This window comes from Lathamus discolor, chromosome 5 (assembly GCF_037157495.1).
Source record: "Lathamus discolor isolate bLatDis1 chromosome 5, bLatDis1.hap1, whole genome shotgun sequence".
NCBI lineage: Eukaryota > Metazoa > Chordata > Aves > Psittaciformes > Psittacidae > Lathamus > Lathamus discolor.
The window spans coordinates 64,355,975-64,371,173 of record NC_088888.1 but is presented as its reverse complement, the minus strand read 5'-3'; the positions used below and the strand labels follow the sequence as shown (position 1 = coordinate 64,371,173).

Below are 15,199 nucleotides of genomic sequence, written 5' to 3'. Positions count from 1 at the left end.
CAAAGCAAACATGACAGGGAGAAAGTCTTCATTTCTTTTTGGTTTTGTTTTTGTAGTCACATGCTCCCTTCTGCAGAGTGCAGTAGCCTTTACTGAGATTTTTAGGAGAGTGACAGAAAACGCTAGAAAAAAATCAAGAGCTTGAAAGTTGAGATATTTCAATGAATTTTCTCCTTAAGGATGTTTAAAACCACTAAAACATAACCTTCTACGTACTATGGTGAAGTCAGCCTAGTATTTGCTCAGCTATTTACCTAAATCAAGTTGTTATTCTACAAAGGGCTTTGATTTAACCTTTAGCAAATTCTGCACCCCATCACTAAAAGCAGTGAAACAAATAGCCTGTTCAGAAGCGTAAGGGAAGAACAGAGAGTGCAGAACACGGCATTGAAAAAAGATCCAACTTAATGTTGAAATTAGGTGTATATTTTGCAGGGCTGCCTCACGAGCTTTATGGTAAAGAATGATTTCTGATCAGCATAGATATGTGAAGCATATTTTTCTTTCCTCTGTTTTTTCTTTTAAGAGAATTTGAGACAGCCAGGTGCTAGCAGGTAAATGTGAGTAGCACTGGGGATCTTGTAAGGGCAGGTGTTAGGAAAGTCAGTAAAAGGAGGAAGTTCCCAATACGCTGTGCATCCTTATTTGGCACTGAAGTGAGAACAAAGGTTCATTACATACCAGGAAATAGTAAAAGCAAACAGTGGAAAAAGAGAAGCTTATGTTTGCTTGCCAGATTCTTACAAAAAAAAAAACAAAACACATTTCTAAAGGCTTTTATGACTATATCCCTATACCAAGTGTTTGTTTACGCCAAGGATTTAACTTCTGTAATAATACACCTAGAGATAGATGTATGGAATTCATTTTGTGGCACTCCTAGTCAAGACACAGAATGTTCTGGAATCTAAGGTCACTTCTGCTGACTGCAGTACTGGATTCTTGCCTGGGGTGTCACCAAGCTAACCAGTGACTCATGGCTAAGGCAGATGATTCTCTTTTAAAAATGCTGATGGTTTTCTTTTTTTCTTGAAAAGTAAGGTCATTGCTAAACTATTCTATTGAACAAGTGCTGATATCACAGCCGTTCAGGACTTCAGTCAATGGGTGTTCCTTTTAATTAGTGCTGAAGTCTTTGTGTGTGTGAGCTTCTCTCCAAATCTTGGAAGTGTAATTTGCAAGTGTAACCAAGAAGGCTTTAAAAAAATAGGTTGACATAGTATTTAAATATCAGAATTTAAGACACCTTTTGCCAAATTTGAGCTAAATTAGAAAAAGGAAAAAGAGTTCTACCTTAGTTCAAGAGCTAATCTCATTTTCATGCCTTCATGGAGTTTTTTTGTGGAAGGAAAAGCTAGGCACAACAGAAATTTTGTACAGTTTATCTAACTATATAATAGTATAAATAAACCTACAGTGTAGGTGTTACCTGTAAAAAAATGGTATTTTGGCAATATTCTATTTTACTGTTCTTTGCTAATGACAAAATACCATGTTCCTAGGCCAGGGCTCCCCTAGATATGTTCATTAGACAGAACTGCAGTCCTTGCAGCATAGGTCCACAGCACTCAGTTCATGGAGTTTGCAGAGGTGGAAAACTATGATAACTTTCACACAAGATGGATATGTTCACACACAGGACCAGCAAGACATTTATGTAATGTATGATGTGACTCTAGAGGACTTGAAGGAGCTTGAGAACCAGCTGCTGCTTGTGGCCAGCCAGTACAATGAGAAAGATAAGATATTTGCAGGTCCAAAACACCTGTGATAATTTGGTTTGAAGGCAGGCCAATCCTATGACTTCTTGAATGGTTGCTGTATTTCTTCAAGACCAAATGGTGACTGGATTTGGGGGACCTTTCTTTATCCTCCTAGTTAGCTAAGCGATAAATGTGTTTCAAGGACCTAACCGAGCATGTGAAATTGTTTGTCACATGTTGTTAATGTCGCAATTTTTGCACTTCTTCAGGGTCATAGACATCAAAGTCATCCTGGAGGGGAAAATAACACAGAAGGGACATTTACTGATTTAGTTAAGTAATATAATGAGCAAGCACATCTTCAAGGCACAGAGAGAAAGTCAGAAAAGAAAAATGTTAATTGTTTCTGAATGTCTTTTAATTAATGTATTGGACTGCTTTTCTCCAGAACTACATTTACCTCTGACCACTTTGAAACTTTTGTCCGTTTTAAGTAAGATATGGGAAAATATTTGAAGTTCTAGATTCTAGACTTCCTTTTTCTCCTGCTACGGTTTCTTTTTTTCAGTAGTAAGAACTGAGCTGAGGCAGACTGTATTACACATTTCTAAAAACAGCAGCTGTACTTCTAGAAGAGTGAAGAGGAAGAAGCTAGTAATTGTAGAAATCAGTGATTAAATCAGCACAAACACCTGTGGTATCCAGAGAATTGCACAAAATATCTCTTACAGTACTGGAATTACTTTCTGTATGGCTAGGATAATGTTTTTGATGTTTCAGTATGCTTCCCTAAAATTGAATGTTCTGTCATAGAATGCAGGGCCGAGTTGAGGACTAAGATGACCAAAAATCTTTACAAACCTCTGAATGCCTAAATGCCTGCTAGGACCTCCTCTGAAGTAACTTGAAGGTCTCACTGCGGACCATTTTATGGATCATCTTTCACGTGAGGAGAGACTGAGAGAGCTGGGACTGCTCTGCCTGAAGAGGGCTCAGGAGGGACCTAATCGATGTGTATAAATAGCTGGTGGGAGGGAATGAAGAAGACAGCCCCCACTGACAGGACCAGAGGCACTGGGCACAAATTGAAACGCATGAAAATCCATCTGAACACAATAAAACAATTTTGTTTTACTGCAGAGGTGGTCAAACACTGCCACAGGTTGCCAAGAGGTCTGTGGAGATACTCAAAATCTGACTGGACAGTCCGAGGCAACTCATCCTATGTGATCTTGCTTTAGAGCAGGGGGTTTGACTAGAGGTCTTCAAGAGATCCCTTGCAACATCAGCCATTCTGTGATTCTGGCATTACAGGAGGCAGACTACTGAATGAGTCTGGCATAGCAGTTCTTGTGTTTATAAGCCACTAAATTATTACCCTTGCGCATTACACTTGAGGACTGATTATATATAACCTGATTAGGTTCCTCATGCTCCTTCTTGTTATGGCCTCTTTCTGTGTGCCATGAACCCAAGCACTTTTAATGCTGACTTCTCAGTGATCGTGGACTTCAAATAATTCCCTTATTCAGCTTTTGAAAAATAAGATACTTAAAGTCTGGAGCTGAAGAGTAGCTGCTGAACCTCCTGGCCCATTTTTAACTCTGTAGCTCCAAACATTTCAGATTCACACTACCTGAGTCATCATTTATTGTCAACATTTTCTCAGTTTAGACAGTGTTATAACCAAGAAGCCAGCAGCATGACTTTAATGATTTCTCATGGGCTGTTAGTGTAGTGATCTTTTTGCCTTTCTTCACAGTCATTTTTAAATTATGAAGACTGACTTTTCTAATAGCAAGCTGTCTGAAAAGAAAGCCCACCCTGGGGTCAGCACTCTGCCCTGCTGTATCTCTTTATAAAATGTATCTTTGGGTAGTCTGTGCTGCTTTTCTTCGATCTGAGAGTGAAGGTGAGGAGGTGAAGATTATCCAAACATGATTTGGTGCCGTGAGAAATTAAGTTTCTCTTCACTTTCCTCCCCTGGTTTTATTGGGGGGTGTGTGTGTGTGCTTTCTCTGGCTTTATCTCTTGATGCAGGTCTTTTGAACTCCAGCTTCTCAAGGAATATTTGTTGTGCTTGTTCTTTGCCTTGCAGAGTACTCTGGGTCCCTCCAAAGCTTATGGGACATGAAATAATATCCTGGTCTAAGGTTCCCTGGCAAGCAAAAACCAGAGCCCTCGGCTATAAATAGAATTACCACAAGCCCTGGGACTCTAAGCATATGGAAACCCCTCTGATACTGGCATCTGCTTGTTTCCTACTCTTTTTCTCATCTTAGGCAATGTAACTTGTGAGAAATTCAGTGGTGGCAACCTCCTTGGCTGGCCATGTGCCTCTGTGGATCAATGTGCTGTGCTGCTTTACCTTTGGACCTGTGAAGCTGCTCTCTCAGAAGAAAAAGGCCACGTACAGAAGCTTTTTTTGGTCTGAAACTGGTGGTTTACAATCAGTTCATGTCAGGTTGTGTGATGTTCCCTTTCATTTCCCGTTGTGTATGCACATGGATTCCAGGGCCATCAACTGTGGTTGGTGGTATGGGTTTCAGATGCTTTGGGAGCCTGGTGCTGGGCTGGGTGCTGTGAGTTGCGTCCAAAGGACAACATGGTACGGCCTTTGCAGAAAGGGAGCAGACATTCCCTGGTCAGACAGCAGCCTCTGTAGCTGCTGTGTCAGGGGCTGGGAGCATTTCTGCAAGGCCTCAGGGAGAGTCCCCTGCCACTGGAAAGGATGATTTGGAAAGACAAGGCCATCTCACTCTTGTGAGATCCCACCTGGGGCGCTGCATTCAGCTCTGGGGTCCCCAGCAGAAGAAGGATGTGAACCTTGTTGGAACAAATCCAGAGGAGGAAGACAAAGATGATCAGGAGGCTGGAACACCTCTCCTGTGAAGACAGACTGAGAGAGCTGGGCTTGTTCAACCTGGAGAAGGCTCAGGGGAGACCTTAGAGCAGTCTTCCAGTACTTACAGGGGGCTACAAGAAAGCTGGAGAGGGACTTCTTGCAAGGGCACGTAGAGACAGGACAAGGAGTAATGGTTTTAAACTGACAAAGGGTAGATTTAGAGGAAGTTACTCTGCTGAGGCACTGGCACAGGTTGCCCAGAGAAGCTGTGGCTGCCCCATCCCTGGCAATGTTCAAGGCCAGGTTCAACGGGCCTTTGAGCAACCTGGTCTAGTAGAAGCTGTCCCTGCCCATGGCAGGGGGTTGGAACGAGATGATCTTTAAGGTCCCTTCCAACCCAAAATATTCTGTGATTCTATATCTCCAAAGCAAAACTGCAGAGTGCTTTTTGCCCCTACTTGCATGCCAGGGAATGGAGCATATGCAGACTAAGTAGAATCAGGTCCGGCCCAGAGATGTCTGGGCCACCAGGAAGTCCAAGATGCAAATATATTCTGAGGTCTTGTCTGTTCCTGCTTTCTGGGGCTGGTGCAGGGAACTTCGGATGGTAATTACTGCATCTTTGTGAGGCCCACGGAGGAGAGACTCAGACTGCAGCTGGCTAGGGCCCCCAGTTGGATTACCCTTTGTCAGAGGGAACCAGAGAAGTATTTTTGTATGTTATTGCATGAAAATAAAATTCTTAATAAAGCCTATATATATGATTATATATTACAAATTTATTTCTTGTTTGTTAGTTAATGTGTTTGAGAAAAAATGCCATGATTTAGTATGGAGCTAAACAGCAAACAAGCCAACATTAGAAATGCAAATCACATTAAGTGATTTGTAACTTTGTGATTCACAAGGGCCGCTGCACATCCTGCGGGCTTTCCCCTTCCTCTCTCTGAATCTAGTCATGTGTCTGTATTTTTTGCCAATGAGACACGAAAGCACACAGGGTTTCTGCTGAAAGACTTCAGTCTTGAAAGATGAAGGTTAGATGAGTTCAGCAGAAAGGACCCAGAGGAGCCTGGAAGTGTATTTCTGTCAGAACCACCAGTCCCAAGGACAGTGCTGTGAGCATCAGGAAGTGGAAAGGAGCAGGTAGTCCACTTCAGAAGCAAGAAGAAATGACACTAATTGAGGTTGCCTTCACACACTTGAAATGTATTGTTCTCAGTCCTAGAGCAAAACAGTGCAGCCCTCAAAATAGGAAGAGTAGAGGGTGTTAGGGAATCTCCTGTGTACCACTGAAGAGGCTTTAAATAGAAAAGCTTTTAAAATAAAATGGTGGTATGTAGTTCAGGAAATCTCCTAAGGCCACTCGCCTGTTTTCAGAGGGGCTTTGTGTTGCAGAGGTATATAAAATACCATCTAATTGCATAGTTTATGTAACTTTCTGCTCTCATCCCAATAGACTTTGCTTTCCGTTGCTGTATGATCATCCAGCCTCTGTGAATCTACCTTTTATTTTTTATCACAGACCTTCCGTATAAGGAAACTTCCTTTCTTTTTTGGAAGAAAAACTCCCACTGGAGAAGAATGAAACCTCTATGGCAACAATATATTACGTCTCTTCCAAAGCCATCAAAGAGTATATTCTGGAACTGCTCTCACAGCCCAGCTCTCTAGGCAGGATTAAATGTACAGATGTGCTGTTGCTGGATGTCTTTCACTTTTAGCTGAAATTAAATGGAAATGGGTCTTGCTAGTTTTGTTTCCAGCTGGGACAGAGTTCTTTCTGAATGAGGAAACAACACTTTGTTCAGCAGCTGAGACATCTTAGCTTAACCGATATAAAATTTGCTAATGGCCTATTGCTCAAGCACTATCCCAGCTTCCTTCAGAACAGTTCAGGTCAGGCAGGTCTAAATCAGCAAATCTGTCTGCTGAAATCAGAATTCTCAGCTACTGGGTTATCTCCTAAGCCCTTCTTCATCTTCCTCTTCCACAGTTTTCTGGTCTCAGTATGGAAAGTAACAGATGCTTTTCTACTTCCGTGTCTATGCAAAATAGCCAGACCTAGATCATTTCATATTAACATGACCAATTTGTCCAGAAGCAAGAGCTCTGGATGTTCATATTTTCAATCCCCTAACTGCCACCTGACCAAAAAGTACTACAGTGTCATCGTGCGAATTCACGCATGCTGTCATGCTTAGCACATTTCATCTTCTGTCCTAAGCTGTGGGTATTTGCAATTACATTTTTTTGTTTAAATTAAAATTTACAGCTATTCTTGGTAGAGGGGCCTGAAGAGGGCATGTGCCTTTATACATCTTTAGTTCTCCTAAATTAATTTGGAGTTTCTCCAAAAAACATTAAGTAACTGTGACAGTCATTGCCAAATGAGATAACAGAGAGACTTGGATGAGTCTGCAGCTTTCAGGTTGGGGGAAATGGAGTTTTTTAATGGTATGTAACCAATATGTGTCTTGGAAAAGAAACAGAGAATAGATTAGTCATGGAAAGAAGGAGGTGTTTTTGAAGCAGTAATTACATTGCCTTGTTACTTAAAGAAAAAAATATATAGAATGAAATCTTCATGCTTTAGTAGAAGAAACCCAACATTAACTATCCAAGATTTTGGAAGAAATTCCTCCTGTGGGTGGTTTATTCTACGTTCTGTTCTTGAGCTTTCTGATGAAGGTAATACCCTGTGCCAGAAACAAGATACCACACCAGCTCACTGTTGGTTTGATATAGGTAGCAACCTTAGTTTTCAGAAATTTGTCCCCAGCAAAGAATGAATGTTTGGGTGAATAAACACTTCTAAATGTGCTTCTGAATATCAGTTCGGCTTCTAGATGTTTACTTCGAAGCTTACTAACATGCTCTGGACCCAGAGGAAAGAGCTGCTTTGGCCCAAGCAACTGACATAATGTACGGTTTGGTCTCAAGCTTGAATATTTTGTCAGCATCTACAAAGATGAATGCATCTGTTTGCAGCTTCACCTCCGACTGCTGAAGGACACAGTAAACCAACAAGTAGGTTGAATTTATGGTATATCCATCTTCAGCAAGTGAGAGGTGAAATCCACAATGGGAAACTGATTAAAGCCTGCATCGGTTTAGAGTGTTAAGATGGGTCGATACTGATTTGGATGGATGCTTTGTAAACTGAAGGTCTCAAGAGCAGAAAGCTATCAATTCCTCAGCATCAGAAATAAAATGTTGGAAAGATGGCAGAGCATTGTGTCATGTTAAAGCTACATCTGTTATTCAATTAGAAATAGTTGAGAGATGTGGAAGATAAATAAAATGATAATTTTTTTTTTTTCCTGTAATGCAGTGGATAAGGAGCTAGCCCTGTTTAAAGTAAGAGAGAAGAGACCTTAAAGAGAATATAAACAAAGCTTTTAGTTTAAAGTGCACTTTGAAAAGCAGTATATTTCAGATAGTTGTGAATTCCTGTGCTAATAATTAAAGCACAATATTTGAAGTCCTCACATTTTTCCCTGGCTTAAAAGTCTGCCTCAGCTTTCCTCTGCTTCCTGCCACAGGGTATTTTGTTTCTCTGAGATCTGCATTTCAGAGGCTGAAAGTCGGGAAGTTTAATTAGCTAACTTTTGTAACTGAGCTTTTAGCCCACAAATAGAAGTTTGGGGTTTGGTTCAAAAGGCTACTGTTGTGCTGCTGTCACCACCAATGATACCATACTGCTAGCAATAGAAAATGGAGTGTTGTCAGCATCATTGGAGCTCTAATTTTTTTCTGAATACATATGAAATATTCAAAATGATCTTAGCAGGAATAATTAATCTAGAGTGGGTACATATAGAATTAATTCAAACATTTATATGTCTGAATAGAAATTTTTGCAGCTTGTGTTTAAATGAAGAGTAGTTGGGTTTGCCTTGACTTCTAGCTATGTATTCATTTTATTGGCTAATAATTTGTGTTTATTACTGAGTTTTAGAAAGATACCAGATTTAGATAGATTCCAGAAGGAACAGCTCCACAAGATTTGTTGGGGAAGGTCATAGAGAGGTGGCATCAGTGAATTTGGACTTCCTAATAATGTAATTATTAAGCAGCTCATCTCTCTTAACACTAGAGGATGGGTAAATGATACAGTTTCATTTTTCTGGAGAGTAACTGTTTCTGTTCTAGTTTCTGTGATTGCATTGGGTTTGTGTATCAAGGTTTTAGTAGTGGAATAGCTACAGGGGTGGCTGCTGTGCAAAGTTGCTAGAAGTTTCCCCCATGTCTGATAGAGTCAATGCCAGACAGCTCCAACACAAACCTGCTGCTGGTTCATCAGTGACAATGGTAGTACCTCTGGGGTAACATATTTAAGGATAAAAAAACATGTGCAACACCAACAGCTGTCAGAAGAGAGGAGTATGTGCTGCTCTTACATACACTATATATGAGAGCAACAACTCTGCAGACACCAAGGTCAGTGCAGAAAAAGGGAGGAGGTGCTCCAGGTGCCAGAGCAGAGATTCCTGTGCAGACCGTGGCGCAGACCATGCTGAGGCAGGCTGTCCCCTTGCAGCCCATGGAGGTCTACAGTGGAGCAGATATCCACCTGCAGCCCATGGAGGACCTCATGCTGGAGGAGGGAAAGAGTGTGAGGCATCCTCCCCTGAGGAGGAAGGAGCATCAAAGAAAACCTGCGAGCTGACCACAGCTCTCATTCCCCCTCCACCTGTGCCACTGGTGGGGAGGGAGGAGGTAGAGAATTTGGGAGCGAAGTTGAGCCTGGGAAGAAGGGAGAAGTGAGGGGAACGTGTTTTAAGATTTAGTCTTATTTCTCATTATCCTACTCTGATTGGTAATGACTTAAGCTAATTTTCCCAAGTTGAGTCTGTTTTGCCTGTGATAGTAATTGCTGAATGATCTCCCTGTCCTATGTCAACCCACAAGCATTTCGTTACATTCTGTCTCCCATTCAGCTGAGGATAGCTTTGGTGGGCCCCTGGTGTTCAGCCAGGGCCAACCCACCACACTGATTGTAAAAATTTGGGATCCAGAGCTTAAAACTAAGACTACCCGAAAAAAAAACAGCCTTAAGGTGGATCAAGCAATACACAGAGATCTCATGCTACTTACAAAGCCTGAAAAACAATTAAGGAACAAAGTAATTCCTGCCCCAAAACCTTTAACTGTCCTTCCATGACAACAGATTTGACAGTTGCATCTTGCAGTGCACTGGGACATTAATATTGCTGTGGGTGCGGAAATTAAGCAGTAATGGTGAAAATAGGTACTGAGGTTAGTATAACTTGAGGCTCGCTGCACCAGGATTCTGATCAGGCTTTATAATTTTCAGCAGCTCCTAAACAGTCTATTATTTTTTTGAGCACAGCTGCCTAGTTGGATGTGTGTGTACTGTGTTTCCGCACATGGAATTCACACATACCTGCAGTGCAGACCTGCCCCATGTTCCCCATCCTGCAGTTGTACACCAATGTGGGCTATGTGAAGCACTCACACAGCAGCTAACACACACCCAGAAGCCAAGAGCCCCTTGCTATGGTGCTCTGTTTGAAGCCCCTTGCCGTTATTCCTCCCCCTACAGACATTTTGATTTTGTATTGGTTATCTGAGGCCTTATTTTCAAGTGCAGGCAGTTCTAATGGGTGGGCATAATAGACATGAAAATGTGGTTAATAAAACATGTCAGGTAATGAAAAAGAATTTTAAGCATTTTCTGTTTTCATTACCAAATGAGACTACTTAAATGTGTTCCAACATAATTATGTTTATTAAGGCTTCAGTTCTATTTTCAGATTTGATGATTGATCTTTGATGTGCACTAAAGCCATTGCAATTTATGCTTGCAAATTAAGCAATTGCAATGTATATTTATATATACATCTTATAAAAGCCTTATTTGAGAGTTATTTATTCTTTGTTTTTGATACTTTTAAGTCCTACTTTGAAGAATATTTATTTGCTGGAGTTTCACTCTTTCCTTGGTCTGCTGTGCTTGATACCCAAAGATCTCAAGTATATTTATCAGGAATTCTACAGCAGCTGCAGATGAAAAACAGCCAGTAAAGCCATCAATCTAAAAAAGCAAGTACTTCAGCTAGTAGCTGATGAGCAGCTAACTGTAAAAAACCAGAAACTTTCTACAGCTCTCAGATTCAAAAAGATGCAAGTTCCATTTTTGCTTATGGTAATAATCTTTAGTCTTTAAAGTAAAATGCCCAAGAATGTGATCTTGCTAGTTCACTTGCTGGCTAAAGTTCTAGTGACGCCATTCTTAATCCAATATTTTGTTTAAGATTGGTGAAGATCCACTCTATCCACCTTTAAAAGATGCTTTTTTTCCCCCCTATGAATGACCATGGAAAGGTATCTAGCAGCTTGATTTCACATTGGTCGAAAGTAAGAACAATCAGCACACTTATAACTGCTGTGAGATCACAGTAAAGCCTCCAGGTTTCGTGCTTGTGTGTGTGTGTACAGTCTGAAAAAAAAACAAACAAGACTGGACATTAAAGCAAATGTTGTTATAGGAGGAACCAGTTAATGTCCACCATTTCCTGGTGTAGGACTTGGAATTTGGTTGGTTGCAATTCTGATAAATGGTAATTATTGTGAATGAAATTACTGATGCTGGATGTCTCTATTAGGCTGAGGGTTTGTTTTGTTTCTTTTTTTTTTTATTAGTTGTTGCTGAGAGCAACAAATGGCAAATAAATTATTTGATATGTTTTCTGTACACAACAGTAATACAGCTGTGCTTTGGAGCATATATTTCAAGTTTGGGAAGGCTCATTAGGTAATGATATGCCAAGTCTGACCAGCATAAACTAAACTAAAATACACTATTGCAACATGCTCAGTTGGAAGACATTATATGAAGTTGCTGTGTGCCCTGGTATATCTATAACCTGAGGCAATCAGGACTTTCCACTGCAATAATAGCTCTGGTATAGGTGATCCATACTTGATTTGGGTCTGAGCATTGAAAGTGAGCATGAGGAGCTCTTAGCCTGCACTGTCCTTTGTGTTGCCTTCACCAAAAGCAGTGGAGGAAGCTGGTTTAGCAGATTGCAGAGGAGATGCAGCAGCTCTGTTAGTGGAGCAGGAGCTGGACAGGAGTGAAGAGAAAATCAGCTGGCTTGGAAATTGGGGTGGCAGCCAGTTAATGGGAATGAAGACTGAAGTAGATGAAAAGATGGGAGATACAGAACTAAGACCCAGTGGGTTCCTTCCTTTTAGAAGGAAAATATATGGGGGAAAATTAGTTACACTGCAAAGTGGGACTGGGACAAGGCAGTACCTTGGGTGGTGGTGGAGGGTCAGGAGGGGTTTGGTAAACAGGTTGGCACAAGCTGCCAAAACCTAGTGGTAGAAGGGCTTTCTAATCAAGGGAGTGGGAATGAAAATTAAAAGTCTGAGGTGTGGAGGGAGAACTGGTTAGGTTAAGAGACTGAAGACAGTGAATGGTAAAAGCAGAAGGGCACAGCCTCCTAGGATGCTCCCCTCACTGCGCTAGAGCAAATCCCAAGAATTACTTATCCATCATATCTCTGCTGCCAATAAAATCCACTGCAAGAGTTCCACTGCCCTCTTCTCCACAGCAGACCACAAACAATTCTTTACTTTTAAAATTTTAAATCGTAAAAGTCAGGGGCAGGGATCTGTGCATTGCTCATAAAGTTACCACAGTGCTGTTGTCACGGGAGAAAGGGAAGGATTTTGTTGTGTTAACTTCTTGCCCACTCCTTTTCCTCCGACAGAAGCTGCAGGTGAGATAAACACACACAATCAGACAACGTTTAGAAGGCATTAAGGTTGTAAAAGTCTAGCATTTAAGTTTTAGGAAATGTACTTTTCTCAGAGCAGATTTAATTTGGATTCCTTTTGCACAGACATGATGATGCAGTTTTTACATGATCACATATTGTTTTTCTCTATGACAGTTCTGTCATTCATGGACTGTTCCTTTTGTGACCTTGGACCTTATTCTTCCATGTTTTCCCAGCCCTTCACTAAGGATGGTTTTACAAGCTCCAATTTTTATTCCCCATCTGACTTCATAAGCATCTTTCAACTTCATAATAAACAAAATACCCAGGGGTGAGGTACAGATGCTGCCAGACTGGGAACGGGTGGTTTTCCTATGTAGAAATATCAGAGGCCATACAAAAACCACCACCAACAACAAAAGCGAATTCTGAAATTACAAGACTAAATGATCCCCAGGAAGCGGTGAGATCTTTCTCTCTCACTCCAAGCCAGGATCGGCTATACTTATGTTCTTCCCATGAGATAAGTAGCTGTCCTCTTCTTAAAGACATTATAAGACTTCTCCAAGCAGTCAGTTGTAGTGCTCCACCAGCTTCGCCATTATCAAGGCACAGACCTGCTTTGTTACAGTCTAAGCTGATTACCTCTTCTCTTATCCTCACTGGAACATGCTATTCTTCTAGCAGCTTTGTGAATAAGCGCATGAGGATGGGTTGTCCTGTCCCACCCATCCAGAGCCATAGAATTACAAAAGCATGTTGTAAAGTACTGGGTAAGAGGGACAAAATAAAGTCGCACAGCTTCTGACACTGAAACCTCAGGGTGTTCTCTTTAAAGAAAAAATTGCTCGGCTTTGTTGTTTGGTTTTGCAGTGTAGCTGTGAAGGTGTAGCAAATGGCAGGTGTCGAAATCTGGACTTCCATTACTAATAACTGCATAGCTGGGTTCAGATTTCCTCATGATTTGTGATTCATTGGTCGTAAGCAGTGTGAAGGCACTCAGCTATAGCAGCGGCCACATCCATCCCGTCTGACATGAGCAGGGTGCGCGGCTGTACAGGTTGTGACAGCTGGAGACGAGGACCATCTGTTCATGCACACAGAGCCAGATGTTCCTGCCACCACTTTCACAGCACAACAGCCAATAGGCCATTGTCTTCTTTCCAGCTTTCCACATAACTAAGCTGCAGCTTCTGATCATTTTTCTTTCCTGGGGTTTCTGCTCTTCTGGAGGCTTCCGCCATGCCAGCAGAAAACGGGTTCAGCTCCGTTGCGTTAGCTGACCACGAGCTCACTGCGCTCATGTTGGGAGCATCATATGTGCAGCGGCGCATGCGCTGAGACCTTCCCGACGGCGGCGCGGCTCGGCCGGTCCTGCCGCCCGAGCAGGGCCCAGTCAGCGCTCGCCTGGCAACCCCGCTCCGCCCAGCAACTGCGCCCCGCAGAGCCAATGGCAGGTTCCGCTCGGCAAGGCGGCGGGACCCGGCGGCCAATGGCTGTGCGCGGCAGAGCCCTGCGGGGCACCGCTGTGGAGCATGGACGGGCTTAGGTGTTTACGGTGAGGCACTGCAGCGCGCCCCGTGCTGGCAGGGCAGGCACCGGCCTCATCCCACTGCATGGGCAGCACAAGCCTGAGAGAAGGTGTCGTGGTTTAAACCGATCCACACAGCTCGTCCATTCACACCCCACCCCCGACCCTCCCCACTCCCGGAGGGATGGGGAGGAGAATCAGGAGAATGTAACTCCCACGGGTTGAGATAAGAACAGCCCAGTAACTAAGGTGTAACACAAATCACTGCTGCTACCGCCAATGATAATATTGATAAGAGAAAATAACAAGAGAATACAATACCACCACCGAACGAGTTCGACCCCCCCGAAGAGAGACCGTGCCCTTCCGGGTAACTCCCAGTTACCTCCCTGGGCATGCCGTGCTGTGGTATGGAATACCTCTTTGGCCAGTTTGGGTCAGGTGTCCTGTCTCTGCTTCCTCCCGGCCTCCCCTCGTCCCCGGCAGAGCATGAGACTCACAAAGTCCTTAGCCAGAATAAACATTACTTAACAACAATTAAAACCAATCGGTGTTATCAGCTCTCTGCCCAGGCTGGAAGTCAAAACACAGAGCTTGCACCAGTTACTAAGAAGGAGCAAAACGGCTCCTGGTAAACCCAGGACAGAAGGCATGCACCCTGCCAGGGGGGACAATGCCTGGAGAGGGACTAGAATCGCAGGACAAAGGGGAACGTTTTTAAGTTTGAAGAGGGAGAGATTTAGATGAGCTATTAGGAAAAGCCTCACTGTGAGGGTGGTGAAGCACTGGCACAGGTTGCCCAGGGAAACTCTGGCTGCCCCATCCCTGGAGCTCCAAGGAGCAGAGCAGCTCTGCTTGGAGACAGGCTGAGAGAGCTGGGTGGGCTCTGGCTGGAGAGGAGCAAGACCAGCAAGACCTTAGAGCAGCTTCCAGTGCGTAAAGGGCTACAAGAAACCTGAAAAGGGACTTCGGACAAGGGCTTGCAGGGACAGGACAAGGGGGAATGGCTTTAACCTGCCAGAGGGGAGACAGAGTTGAGATCGTAGGCAGAAGCTCTTCCCTATGAGGGTGGTGAGGCCCTAGCACAGGGTGCCTAGAGAAGCTGTGACTGCCCTGATTAAAACAGCATCACCTGGACACTGCATTGGGACCAGCTGATGGATAGAGCAGGGCTTCAGAGATGCTGGTGGGAACATAGCCAGCTTCAGGTGCAAGTGACCAAGGGGAAGTGGTATGAGAACCTTGCTGGAAGGAGTAGGACTTGGAAGAGTTCAGCATCAGGTTTGGGGGTTCCCAAACTTGGGGGTTGGCTGTGCGATTGGGGCTCACCTAATGGCCCAGCAGCCTTTCAAAGTATGTCAGGGCT

General features: G+C 43.1%; 1 long non-coding RNA gene across 1 annotated transcript in view; it reads right to left on the bottom strand.

The window, feature by feature from the left end:
- Nucleotides 1–15,199, bottom strand: part of LOC136014357 (uncharacterized) — a 50,274-nt gene that overhangs the window by 2,374 nt on the left and 32,701 nt on the right. The window contains exon 2 of the long non-coding RNA XR_010612654.1: nt 12,218–12,296. This is a non-coding gene — a long non-coding RNA (uncharacterized LOC136014357). The remainder of the gene's footprint in view (nt 1–12,217; nt 12,297–15,199) is intronic.